The sequence below is a fragment of the Papaver somniferum genome, chromosome 1, assembly GCF_003573695.1.
Source record: "Papaver somniferum cultivar HN1 chromosome 1, ASM357369v1, whole genome shotgun sequence".
Classification (NCBI taxonomy): Eukaryota; Viridiplantae; Streptophyta; class Magnoliopsida; order Ranunculales; family Papaveraceae; genus Papaver; species Papaver somniferum.
In genome coordinates, this window is record NC_039358.1 from 65,996,692 (window position 1) to 66,012,196 (window position 15,505).

The following is a 15,505-nucleotide window of genomic DNA, read 5'->3' on the forward strand; positions in this document are numbered from 1 at the left end:
TTTAAATCTGCTATAATCGGTAGGATATACAACTTATAAAATTCCCGATTATACAAATAATCGGAAGTGTAATCCTGTAATCGGTAGTCTGGGGTCTATATATTAGTGTTTGGAAATTATTTTTGGGTCATTGTGAGATATCTTCTGATTGAGTGAGAGAAGAAGAAGAAAAGAAGAAGAAGAAGAAGAAGGGGTATATGTCGCCAACTTCCGATTGTTTCCAACTTCCATAAACATGGATGGGTACGAAGAAGAACGTGAAGTTGTTGAAGTTCAAGGTTCACTACCGTTTAGAGATGACGATTTGGGGTATATGTTAAATGATCCAAACTTTAATGGAGATGAAACCCTAGACGACGACGCTTTCATGGAAGAATATGGAGAATCACCCGAGATCGAAGCTAACGATGCATCAAACGTACAAGTATGTTGTTATCAAACTCTAATACCCAAGTTATCCATGTTATGTGCGTTTGTGTGTGTTTTTGAACGTGAAAATTCGATTTCTGCATGCATTGAATGCCATGAACGACATATATTCGGTAGTTAATTTAGTACCATATCTACCGATTATTGGAAATCGGATATCTGTTGATGTAATAATCTGCCGAATATGGAAAAAATCCCCAAATTGAAAGCTTCAATTTCTCACAATCGGGAGTTTTATACATTCACAAACGTCCGATCGTAAAACTTTGCCCCAAATACGAAATTCTCCAAAAATGGGAACTAGAATAATCGGTAGTGAATACGACTTCCGATTACACAGTTGCCCCAAATTTCTTCTTCGACAAAATCACCAATTTTGGGAATTTAGGAGCTACTATGATCGGTAGCCTAGTGAGGCTATTATTCTACCGATTGTTATACAACCAAGATACACGTTTGGCACAGAAACGAACTTAATCGGTAGTATAACCACGTTAAGAACCTTCCGATTGAGATATATCAACGGTCAAAAAATAGCTTCCGATTATGTAAGGGCATTAACGTATTCTCCGCGTTTTTGGACATCCCTTAACGTTGTGTATGGGCTGGGAATAAAAAAGTCACCCCTAATTCTTTTGGGATCGCCCCTAAAAATGTCAGGTTCTTTAAATCGTTTTTTTTTTTTCGTTTTCTCACCTGTTATACCCGTTTTTTAGAAAAAAGATTATAAAAATATCTTTTTCACCTAATTTGGTTTTGGCACCTTAGCTTTCACGACATTCGGCAAACTTGGGGAGGATATGGTGGATCTTATGAAGAAGCTTCATAATCATTTGTCTAGGTTTGATGTCAGTGCAAAGAAATGTAATTTCTTTTCCATAGGTTAGGCATCGTCATTCAGAAGGGTGTTGGTGCCCAACTGGTGACTGGGATCTCATCCAGTTTCTTAAATTAATTGTATGAGATTCATCTTTATATTATAATTAATTCTCAAAGTATTTCTTAAAAATAAAATTTAAAATTATAATTAAGAAAATCAAAATTAATGAATAAACAAATTAAAAAAAAACACATAAGAACAACGTTATTTTCTGTTATAACTGTCTTCACCCATGTTAAAACTGTTAGATAGGAAATTCAGATCATAATTTATTTATTTTTTCTATTCAACCGAATCATACCCTTTACTTAAAAAAAAAATCAAAAAAACGCACCTTTTCCCTAAACAACACGTTTTTTTATCCGAAACGTGCTCACGCCGGTCAAAACGCATTATAACATTTACGTTCATAGACCGTGATCCATTTTTCAAACCTTGTTTTGATCGGTTGCCATTCTGGGTTGGTGTTCTCATTTCGGTGTTCCGGTTGTTTAAATCCCTATTTTCCTCCATAAATCATTCAATGCTTGTCGTTGGCTATACTTCCATTCAAGTCCAATAAGTAGTATTGTATGCAAAAATTACCAGTTGGCGGCTTGGCGCAGGCTCATTACAGACGATATCTGAATGTAGTAGTTTAAATGAAAAAGTTTAATCCATAACTAATGATGATGATTCGTGGCTGGATACATTCCACTGAAGTATAAGAGAATGGTGATTGAGTGACATTGATCATGAAGATGTAGGATCTAATTCAACACAAAAATTACAGTGTTTGATGCAGTATCAATAATTATAATTTTCAGAAAAATCATCAACCTTTAAGTCGATTAACTCACAAAATTGGGTACTGCAAAGTAGCTTGTGGTATGTTGTATGGAAATAAGTTTCGAATACAGAAGTAAAAACAGTGGTAGTACAACATTATTTCAAGTGACGGACCAAAAAATAAGAAGAGCACCCATCTGATAATACGGTTAAAGTTCTTGTCACTTCCTTGATCAACCACAGGCAATGAAACTTGAAAGTGTACACCTTACAAAAGATTTCTAAACCAACACATATTGAATGACATAAGATTCTTAACAATCAATATGCTTGGCGGTGTCATAGTGAGTGCAGATATATTCCTTTTGTGTTTCTGAGTCCTCTGACAATTACTAGCCGATCAGACGTGAGAGAATCAACAATAAGCTACTGTCATGTGCATGGGGTGCCCTTATCTTATATGTGTAGCTAATTAGTAGTATCTAATCAGTTGTATTGAGTGGTTTGGATTATCCCACCTGGATAGTTAGTGGCCGTCGGATATTGAGAGAGGGTGTGAGTTATATATGTTCTTGTATCCTGTAATGAAACGCTAATGAATAATCAATTAATCTAAAGAAGAACTTATGTTCGCTGTGTTCATTAGGAACCAGTAGGCTCAATCCGTGAGGATTGAGATTATCACTATCAGTTCCTGATTTCTTGATCCCCAATTGTATTAAGCGTAGTACATTGGGCATCAGAGCCGTTCAAAAAAAATTCCATGGAGGCCGCTGCACAATTTTCACCGACGCCGAGGGATGTTATGGCTCAATTGATGGCGAACTTCGATGCTTATATCCATTTATTGGATTTGGAAAGGAAACGTAGAGAGCTGTTGGACGATGTACTTTCACCAACTCGAGGTTTAAATATTTTTCTAATGGAATATCTCATCTCCATCGCCAGGAGCAAGCTGGAACCAATACTACAAAAATCTGAAGAAGAAACTGTTGATGAAGTTGGGGATCTAGAAGTTACGAAGGAGGAAGAGATTTTCACGGAAGAATTGGTACCTAAATTCAGTCAAGCTCTTACTCCAAATTCTCTTTGTGATGCTACTTCAGAGTCAACTCTAGATTCCGATTCAATTTCTGGTTCTAACACCAATTCAGATAAGGGTTTAGATGGGTTTTTAAGATCTACATCAAATATTGAAGACTCTGCTACTTCAATTGGTGCTTTCACGGTCTATCCATCTGAAGAAATCAACCCCATTCCTACTGGTGTTGTTGATGAAGATGATTCTTCCGATTTGCTGCCGATTCCTCCATTTTTCTTCGTTGAAAACGATGCTGATGATTCAACCGAAGCTGTGAGTTTTCGGTTTACAGCAATTGATAAAACTGAAGTGAATGATTTTGGAAGGACGGATCAGACCGGAATTGGCGATTGTTTTTCAACTATTCTGAATACATCTCGTAACATATTTGATCCACGAAAGTATCTCAAACTTATTAAGCGGTTTTGTTATTTGGCTGGTGTTTATGAATTTGGTTTTGATACAATTACTTCATGTTCTTTTGCACACTATGTTAGCTCAATTTTAATGGATGAATTTGATAGAAATCCTGTGTATAAGCTGAATTCTAAGAATGGGTACTGGTCAGATTCACGGTTTCGAGATAAAATTGATGGTATGTTGGATGATGGTAGTAATTGTAGTACTTACATGCAGTTGTTTGTTAAAATGCTTCTAATGGATATTGTATGTGGTGAGCACGAAATTCATAAACATACAGTCCAACTTGCTGATTCTCGTATGATATTTGATAGAGGTAAATGTGCTGGTAAAGTGATATTTCCATTACTTCTTAGCCTTGGGTATGCTTCAGAATTGAGGTTTATAGATTCGATTGCTCTTGTATGTGTTAATCCTGTTGAATTTCGTGGTACGAAGATGTTTGTTCAACTGACCAAGAGAAATGGAATTTTGTTACACATGTTGGTTCGGGCATCTGGTATTGAAATAGCACGAGAATCAATTGGTACATTGCCAGCTAGTGTTGTGTTCATTTTTTATGATGATGGTGTTCATTTGTCGATGAGTCTTAGAATTGTCTATATTGCTGAAATTGGTGGTGAATTCTCAGAGAGGATTAGATTTTTGTTTCCGTTATTGCCTAGAGTGGTGCACTTTAACATGGCACATAAATGGTATGCTCATCTGCCTTGCATGACAGGAGCAGAATTTTATTTATTACAGCTCAAATGTGGGTTGCTTGAGTCTGATTACATGTTGCAGCAAGGTAAACCTCTGTGGTCGAGGTTGATACTTCAAGTGACAGGTAATAGTGAAGCTGTTATTGCAAGGGAATTATTTGATCAACTACATCACAGTAGTAGGTGGAATTGTTGTGGTTCTTTCATCTTGCAGTTAAGCAGTGGGTTGCTGGCTGGGATTTGGATTCTTCATTTTTGGTCAGTGGATGTTGGTTTTGAGCTATTTCGTAACACATCCGATATGCAAGCCACTGTATTCTCAACCCAAGTGATTTGAGTTTCAAATTTTTACTGCCATAGATTGCAGAGTCCCATATCTCAAGCAAAAGAAACTCAAAGTCTGCAGATGTTGTTGTGGGTAGAGTATTTGAGCTGGAAATTCAAGTTGTTTTTAACTGGGTGGTGGAGTATGTTCTGTGAAGCTGGGATTTGTACTCGGATTACTACACATTTTGTTGCCAAGCTCATTTGTGCTCTGTTGGAAAGGCTTAATCAGTTTGAATCTACTAATGGCTTTGCACTTATCCTCATCAAGTTTGCTCGCTGGATATTTGATAGAGGCAAGTTGTTCACCAATCAGTACTTTTCTTTTGATGTTACTTCTGAATATTGTTTACCCATTTGGATGGCTCCATATGGTAATGCTTTTTTTTTTCCAAGTATCTACGCATTTGCTTAACGTCTCCAATATAACTGGTGCCTTTCTAGAGTTCCATGATTTTTATCTTGTGCAAAGACCTGACTGTCTTCAATTAGAAGTTTCTGGGTTCGTGCTGAGAAGAATGAAGCATTTTCCTACGGTAGATATCAACATATCCTTCGCTATCGATTTTGCACCAAATGGCAGTGCTGCATTCAGGTCTGTGCTTGTTTTACTGATTTTATCAACTCTGGTAGTACAAGCATCTGGGATTATTTTGTTGGTATTTTGTCATGCTCGACTGTTATGTTTGGTCTGTTCACCAACAAGTAGCTATCTTAAGCTTGAGTTCTGTGGGAGGACGCTGACAGTCCAACTCTTACACACTTGGATGCACACTCTAGATGTGTCCAAGTCAGTGGCCTGTGCAAGTACATTTCTATTGTTCGCAAGGGAGACATCTGCGGTGTTGTCTAGTTTTAAATTTAAAATTCTGGAGCAGTTGGTTGATCACAAGAGAAATGGCTACTACAAGCTCAAGCAACTTGCACCAAACTGTGATGGACAGCTCAGTGGTGTACTTGTGTGCATTCGCGGTCAGGCCTGTACAAATATGATACCAAATATGGTTGTGTCTCAAGAGAAAACGGAAGATGAAGTTGATCACTTATACATGGGGACTGTTCACTGCAACCAACTGAAGATTCCAGGTGCTAAGAAAGAAAAGATTCTGCTGCTAAGAAGCAAAACAAAGGTGACTGATATCTTCGACAGGTCTACCAATACAATGGCTACTATCCAGCATATGCTCTTACAAGATTTCGTGACTCGTTACAAGGATGAATATAGCAAGCACGGTACTTTGATTGAGAAGCTTGGCATTGTCCTGCAACCACTCGAGCTCTTCCATTTCACTTGCATCCTTGAGGACAAGGATGGTTTCAAGGGGAGTGGAATGTCATGTGCGTGGGGTGCCCTTATCTTATATGTGTAGCTAATTAGTAGTATCTAGTCAGTTGTATTGAGTGGTTTGGATTATCCCACCTGGATAGTTAGTGGTCGTCGGATTTTGAGAGAGGGTGTGAGTTATATATGTTCTTGTATCCTGTAATGAAACGCTAATGAATAATCAATTAATCTAAAGAAGAACTTATGTTCGCTGTGTTCATTAGGAACCACTAGGCTCAATCCGTGAGGATTGAGATTATCACTATCAATTCCTGGTTTCTTGATCCCCAATTGTACTAAGCATAGTACAACTACTACTTGAATAAGCATACAATTTTAACTGTTTTCCAGCAACATTTAGTACATTATTACTTGAACAAAATACGAGGAAATAAAAAAGGTTGAGGAAGAAAATGATGAAGAGAACTTAAGTTTAAGATGGAACAAAATAGATGAACCCAAACTTGGCTGCTTAAATAAATAGTCATCCAAACTTGGTTTCTTAAATAATACTACTTTTTTCATTCTATTATACAATTTCAGCGGAAAGTTGTCATATGAACTTAGTTACTCGGGCCTCATATGGTAAGGGTACATCATATCATTAACGTTAGCATTGATGTAGTTGCCAACTCCATACACGTTCTTCAATACACCAGACGCCACTATATCTGCATTACGACTAAACCTACAACAAAATGTACATTACGACTCCGAAAAAGCTTCAGGTTTTCGCGACGTAGCCTCTATATGCATAACATTAACAGAACAGACATGGTCGTGGTTATAACAACTATAAAGAAATATAAAATAACTCAATAAACTTGTCTGGGAAAGAATTCCTTTGTTGCAGGATGCGGTGGCTTGCTTGGTTGTCGATAATCATCAATCAGTTATTCTAAGAAGAAAAAAGGACAATTGCATAAACATGATATTCTAAAGACTTTGTGGCACATCAAACTCAATTGATTTTCCGAGGAAGAGTATCGTATTCAATGGCGGACAGCGAAAGGTGTACGGATAGCCTTATGGGATGAGTGTGCATAAAGCTTTTCTTTCTATGCACGTATAAAAAGGTTACAGTTCCAAGATGAAGAGCAAATCGGGGATCCTGGTAATATCTCTTACAACTAAGTTCAATTTCTTATTTCATTTATAATCAGGAAAATCACCATCCAGTGCTTACTCCGGAAAGTGACTATCTCTGACTAAGCAGAGGAATTAATGTTGATGGTGGATTTTCGGCAAAGGCTAAAATCGTAAAATCGTGATCTTGCATATTTCTGACACGGTTTCAGACACATATGTGAAACTCATATTTTAGGATTCGTGAAAGCTCATTTCATAATCTCTGACTGAGCGTACACCCTCTCAGAGAATGCATGAATATGTGATTCTTAAGGCCTCTCAACTGAGCTTTCGAAACTTCGCATATTTCATCAACACTTTTGTATAAAATCGAAACGAATGGACGGATCCTAGACATATTGCATGCTAGTACAGATCATTAACGTCTTCAGGATGCTGCACTGTTCCTTGACTATATAAAATACATATGTATAGAATCTTAATGATTGGACGGCTCCTAGACATATTGCATGCTAGTATAGAGCGCTAACGTCTTCAGGATGTCTCAATGTTCCCTGACTATGCAGAATCATTATTCAGAAGGAGTATGATGTCTCTACCATCTCATACCTCGATTATCGAATAAAATGCTCCTAGAAATATTGTGTGCTAGTATAGAGACATTCATAGATTAATTCTAGCGCAACATTCATCAACTGAATTACTAGAATAATCTATTTTATATCATTACTCCGTTTCATGGTTTATCCTCAGCTGGATTCCATGAATTAGTAATAGATATTAAAAATATATCATTACTTTGTTTCATGGCTTATTCTCAGTTGAATTCCATGGATTAGTAATAGATATTCAACCTATCTCATTAATCCATTTCATGGCTTATTCTCAGCTGAATTCACTTTTCGGGCATTTGGGCTACCATCGAGTAAGCCCCGAGAAAATGGTGTGAGTGTACTTAACAATAATGCACGAATGGGCACCCAAATATGTATAAGTGAGCACCCAAATAGCCAAATGCATAAACGAGCATTCAAAAATATGGACGAACGAGGAAACCTACGCAAAATAGGGAAATAAAATAATATAAAATAAAATAAACAAGAGGCCCACAGGATCGGGCCCACCGGACGGCCGGTCATGCCGTCATGGCCCGTCCCGCCTCTCCCTTTTATTTTATTTTAATCCATTTTATTATTTTCCTTGTCTCATGAAAACTCCTTTATTTGAACAAACTTCCTCGTTCGAGCAAAACTCCTAGTTTCTCCATATTTCCTCACACGAAGATGAAAAATAATATAAAATAGGAAAGAGCACCACGGGACCGGGCTCACTAGCCTGCTGGACATGCTTTGGCCGTGGCCGTTCCACGCCTCTCCAATCCCTTATTTTATTATTATTATTTCTCTCATCATATGAAACTCCCTCGTTTGAGCAAATACCTGATTTTTTCCATATTTCTCAAATATTGTTCAAACTACCAAAAAGTCAAATAGTCACACGGCCATACAGGCTTCTCATGGAAAATATTAAAATATCATTATTTTAATATTCTCAAAATATTGGTCGCACGAGCAAAGTTCTACTTTCTCATTCAAGAAAATCGAGAGTTTCAGTCAAGATCAAACTCTTCTGAAAATCCAAAATATTGCTCGAACGCACACCAGAAAATATCAAAATCCTCGGAATTGAATCACGGGAAACATTGGTGACACGGGCATGCTACCTTGACCGACCAAGGTCGGCCCTTTGGCTTGCGAAAGCCGGTCCCACACACTTTTATGATTTTGACCTAATTATTGGGTTCAAACTCTTTCCAAACAACTTGGAATTTGATCGAGCGACCATCAGTTGGTCCAACTTGGATTTTGATCGGTCTCATACCCCTGGTCGGTCACTCCTCTCTCCATAGTTAGAATCTATCACCTAATTCTTAGACGAGCACTATTATAATAATGATTAAACGAGCATTTAATCATCCTTTCACCAACTGGTCTACAAAGGACTTATGTATATGCTCATTCGAGCACCTGTGCGCTACATGGTCGTCCCGTCATCCCATGCAGCCGGTCACTCTCTCACTCATTGGTTGATTTTCATAAATCATCCCTCGCTTGACGGTTAATCAAAAACTAGGGTTTTGAACCAAATGCTCTGCAAAGCATAATTTTGAACAGGTTCAAACACCACTATTTTTTATGTTGATCCAGCACTCAACATTTTAATTAATTGTGATATAATGTTTGGTCCGGCTACCAGTATTTTAATTAATATTTTATTGGTGTTGATGGTGGATTTTCAACAAAGGACAAAATCGTAAAATCATGATACTGCATGTCGACTTCAGGCATGTGACGATTCCATGATGAACATGTTATCGAATCCATGATGAACATGTTATCGAAAGGCCTCCACTAGCTGAGCGTTCGACACCTTGCATTTCATCATGACCTCTATGTAGAATAACATAATTGGGCGGTTCTCCGTAAGATTGAGAGCAATAACGCCTTCAAGACGTCGGTGACACTCACTGTTCCCCGACTGCATGAGAGAGACCCACCTCTACATAGAAGAACGATTGGGAGGTTATACATAAGATTGAGAGCAATAACGCCTTCAGGACGTCGGTGACACTCATTGTTCCCTGACTATGTAGAGTGACCGTGTATAGATCCAGGCGGTTCTCCGTAGATTGAGAGCAATAACGTCTTCAGGACTTCGGCAACACTCGTTGTCTCCTGACTATGCACCTTCAGAACGAATATGACGCTTTAACTGGCTAATATTCCTTCTATAATAGATTAATTCTACCGTGACATTCACCACTGAATTCCTAGAAGATAATCTACTTTATCTCATTACTCCGATTTCATGATTGAATCCACGGCTGATCTCATGGAATGATAATGGATAATCTCATTACTCCGGTTCATGATCGAATCCACGGCTGATCTCATGAAATGGTAATAATCTTATTACTCCGATTTCATGATCGAATCCATAGCCGATCTCATGGAATGGTAATATTTAATTACTCTGATTCTATGGTCGAATCCACGATCCCATGGAATGGTAATATTCAACTCTATTATTCCGAATTCATGGTCGAATCCACGGCCGATCCTATGGATTGATAATGAACAACTACTCACTTTTATTACTCAGTTTCATGAATCATTCTCCACTGAATTTCATAAATTAGTAATAAATACTCAACAATCGGGCATCTGGACCATCACTGAGTAAGCCCCACAAAAATGGTGCAAGTGTACTCGATAATGATGCACGACCGAGCACCCGGATGCACAAACGAGCATTCAAAAATATGGACAGATGAGGAATCCTACGCAAAATAGGAGAAACAATAAATCATAATAAAATAATAAGATGCGCTATAGGCCGGGCCCAAGCCGTGGCCGGTCCCATGCTTCTTCCATTATTTTCCTTATTTTATTATTTTCATGAACTCATGGAAACTCCTTGATTTTAGCAACTTTCCTTGTTTGTGCAAAACTCATGAATTCTCCATAACTTCACGGATTCATGAAAGATAATAATATAAAATTAGGAAAGGTGTGCGGGACCGGGCAACCTAGCCGGCCGGCCATGCCCAAGCCGTGGCCGGTCCCACACCTTATAATCCCTAGCTTTTTATAATTATTATTTCCCAATTTCATGAAACTCCTCTGTTTCATCAAAACTCATGGATTCTCCATAATACCACGGTTTCATGAAAAATAATAATATAAAATTAGGAAAAGGTGTGCGGGACCGGGCAACATAACCGGCCGGCCATGCCCTAGACGTGGCCGGTCCAATACCTTGCAATCCCTAGTCTTTTATAATTATTATTTTCCTCAATTCATGAAACTCTTTGGTTTGAGCAAAATTCATGATTCCTTCATATTTTCTCAAGTTTTGCTCGAATCATAAAAAACCAAAAGCCAACATGGTCACACGACCGGCTAGCCTCTCACGGCAATATTCAATGTTACAATGTCCTTATTTTAATATTTACAAAATATTGATCAATTGAGCATACATGCTCATTCCAACAAAAATCAAGAATTTCAGTCAAGATGAAACTCTTCTGAAAATTCACAATGTTGCTCGAACGCGCATCAGAAAATACTGAAACTTTCAGTACGGAAACACGGACACCATGGTAACACGTTCATGCCTTCTTGACCGACCAGGTCATCCCTAGGGCTCGCACAAAGCCGGTCCCACACGTTTTCATAATTCTTACCTAATTTGCTCAATTGCTCATATTGGGCCCAAATTCTCTCCAACCAACCTGGGGATTTCTCAAACGACCAGTAGCTGGTCCCGCGACCACCAAGAGACGGTCTCATGCTCTCTTGGTCGTTCCCACACTCTTTTCATAACTGAGTTTTATCACCTAATGCTGAATCGAGCAATATTTCAATAAATGATGAAACCGACATTTAATCATCATTCTTTCACCAACTCTCCAACTAAGGACTCTGGTGCACTCTCACTCGAGCATGGGCACACATGGACACCCATCATCCCATGTGTTGGTCTCTCTATCACTCATGACCTATTTTCAGCGATTCATCAATTAACAAATAATTGATCTGAAATTAGGGTTTCGAATAAATGTTCCACGAATCATCATTATGAGCAAGATTCAAACACTAATGAATTTATGTTGATTCAATAACCAACATCTGAATTAATCATATAATATTTGGTAATCTACCAATATTTTATTATTGGGTCACGTCACCAATAAATAATTCGTCGAATTGGGCAATACTTGCTCAGTTGCTCAAACATTGATCCAGCTATCAATATTCAGTAATTTGTCGAATTGAGCAATACTTGCTCAGTTCCACGTCAAATCATCAATGATCATTAATTTATCGAATTGAACAGTAATTGCTCAGTTGCTCGTTAAATTCTCAATATTCAATAGCTCGCCAAATTGAGCAATACTTGCTCAGTCGCTCAAATACTGGTCAGTAATTCATCACTGAATCTACAATATTGACATCATTTCAGAGAACTACATGTTCGATCGATGAATCGCTGAGCATTCTCCACTCATTCTCGATTCAACAAAACCTAGACTCACTGTCTAATCAGTCAACTGACTAATTAATGCACGTCTGTCATGCAGACTCCACGATTCGTGAGACATCAATCACGTCAAATTGTGGGATATCAATTAGGATTTTGGTCTGGCGGCCTACAACACGTGGATTCATCCACAACGAGAAACGTGAGTAAGTCGTGTCAACAGCTGAAGGAGTTAGCAAAGTAGTGGGTAAATGATCAACCAAGTCTCCGCACAATCTGGAACTGGTTTCACCACGATCTCCCACTTTCCCACTCTTTTACTCAAGAAACCTTCACACTTACATGGATCAAGGTGTTCACGACTCTGACAATATAAATCGGTCTCTGAATCCATGATTGAAGACAACATTCATCTAACAAGAATCTTACGAGTAATCACTCTCGAGAATTCATCAATCCATCAGAGCTTATTCAAACTTCATAGTTTACCAATTATTGCAGAAACCTTCAATACATGCACAATCCTTGATCATCATTGATTCCACACAATTCTCAGCTTCCTTCCTACAGATCAACCCATCTCCCTCTTTGCGACCGAATTGACTCTGGAGCGGTCATTGAATTAGTTTAGGCCAGAGTCCTACAGATTGATCTCTCGAATCTAAGCACTCCCTTTGCAGTGCATCTGTGTGAGGTTCAGCAGTTTTCTCGGTTGAGGAGTCTCGACCGCACGCTCGACTCTTTACTTTCCTAAAAAACCAGTAAACCGTTTTTCCCCATCCACAGATTGGCGGCCACAGTGGGAGATTAATCTCTCGGTTGCAATCCCACATTTTCGCAAAAATGGTTGATTTTAGGTCAGGTTCAGTTACAAATCCTAACACAAACAACGCTAGCACTAGAAACAACGATGGAATTCCAGAAACTATTCCCGCTTCCCACAGTGGTGGTGACACTACTTCCCCTCACACCAATGTCGAAAGACATCCTCTTTTCGGCCGGCATCCTGAGGAGCTCAGAGAAAATCTACCCACCATCGCTGATCTCATGAAAGTCCAGGAAGTTCTCGCCAAAAATCAAACTGATATGTCTACTACTCATAAGGAGTTATGTAACTATCTCAAAACTCTCACTGATAAGATGTCATACAAAACTCAGGAGAAGGGTAAAGTCAAGGAAACTTCTCCAACTACAGATCCCGAAGTTATTCCGGTCCCTGAAGATGATGAAGCCCGCAAAGCTGTAGAACCTGAACCTTCCGGTTTTATCACTCGTGAAAACTTGGAATGTTTTATGGAGAATCGGGGAAAGGGACATACACCGACCGTGCACCGTCATCAGCCTCCATACCCCGCTGACACACAAAGAATACCTCTCCCAAAGGGTTACACCTCTCCAACGTTCACACTCTACAATGGAACAAGAAATGCTCGAGAACACGTTTCTCGATTCTTGGAAGCATTTGGAGAGCATGAACACAACCATGTTGTCCGTTTGAAGGAATTTTCAAAATCCCTGACGGGTCGAGCGTATACTTGGTACAACAACATTGCACCAGGAAGCATAGCCAACTGGGGAGAGGTGATTAATGCTTTCTACAGAAAATACTTCTTTGTTTCTGAGCAGATTACCCTTTCTGAATTAGGAATGATGGCTCAGAAGACTACTGAAAACCCGAATGACTATGTGAAGTGGTTCAGGATTCAAGCTTTGTATTGTCATGATCCTAATGTTATTGAACGACAATTGGTCGACTTGTGCATCAACGGGTTGATTCCTGTTTACATAGTCCTGCGGGAAAATCTCCGGTTTCAAACCTTTTCAGAGCTTCATGAAGCTTCCAAGCGATCAACAACTACTGCTCCAGCTTTGTTAGAACGAGCCAAAACTATCAAAGTCGAGGAACCGAACGCTCTAAGCAACACCATCATGCGTTTAATCAACAAGCAGTACAACGTTGAAGCTTCCGTGAATATTGCTGATGGGAGCAAGAGAAAAGCTGAAGCACAATAACATAAGAATTCTTGTCCAACGTCTCACCCTATGAAAGCTCCAAGGAAGGACAACCAGACTAGAAACCCACAACCACCAGTTCAGCAGAATGACCAGGACGTGCCTGACTTCCCTTTTCCCATTGAAGAAGTGATTGAACTATTGGAAGTCTGGATCCAAGACGATGCGATCAAATTACCCCCTGTAAAAAAGGAACCAACTGAGGAACAGATGGAAAATGCACGCTATTTCCATTTCCATAGGTATGTCAGTCATCCGACAAGTGATTGCAGAACCTTGAAGCGCATATTCAAAGAAAAGGCTGACTCAGGAGAATTGGGGACTGAAGGAGTACATAGAAATCCTCTCCCAATCAGAACATTCACACTCTCTGAACAACCGGTCAAAGAAGCAGTTCAGTCATTGATCGAGCACGCTTGCGAATTGCTTTATTTGTCGAAGGCTGAAAGGGAAGATCTGTTCACAGCTCTAAACCATGTGGTATCTGGGAAGCGTTTACTTATCCCAGAAGCACTCCCCGAACCTCCATCCACAAACAAGGATATGTATGACTGGGGACTTCTCACCACAGACCATCTCAAAAGAAACGAATTCAAACGAGCGTTGGTCGATGTTGGCACTGCTGTTAACATCATCCCTTTGAAAACCCTCAGAACTGCTGGCATCACTCGACAAGAAGCAACTCATGTCCCTATCTCAGTCAGAGACCATAAAGGAATTTCCAGAGATGCTTACGGTTACATCATTCTCAAAATGAGAAATGATTCAACCTGGACAAAAACTAAATTCTTTATAATAAAAGAGGATCCGGGATATGACATGATTCTCGGGCGAGCATGGATTCATGATGGAAAAGTTGTTGCGATATCTTCATCTTCAGTTGCAAAATTCTCCGTTGAAGAAAGCTCTGACTCGGAAGATGATCAACCGTTCGAGCATTTGGGAAAAGTCGAAGCCTTGATGGAACTTGCACAAAAACCTGGGGATAATGCCCACGAATTCTTCAGAAGGTTTCGCGCTCAGGAAAGTCTTATTCCCCCTAATGCATATGTATTACCAACTTTCAAATATGCTACCCTAGTCCGAGGACTCAGTTCTGCTCAAAACCTAGCTATCACCAAGCGCTATGAGTGGTTAGTCTCACCTCAACAATACTTCACCAAATGGTTAGACGCAGAACCTCTCCAAATCCATCATCTCACTAACACGGTCATCGCTAGAATAATGACTGATTTTCACAATCAATATCCTAAATATTCTCCTTTGCACGAGTGTCCACATGTGCCACAGAATTGGTAAGTTCCACCAACATGGAATCCCACTATACGAGGAATTCCAAACCAGCAGTAAATATTCAAAGCACGGACAACCAAGTCTAACAAGTTCAAGGAAGGAGATTTAGTTCTTAAGGAAACTAAGCGTGATCTCCATTA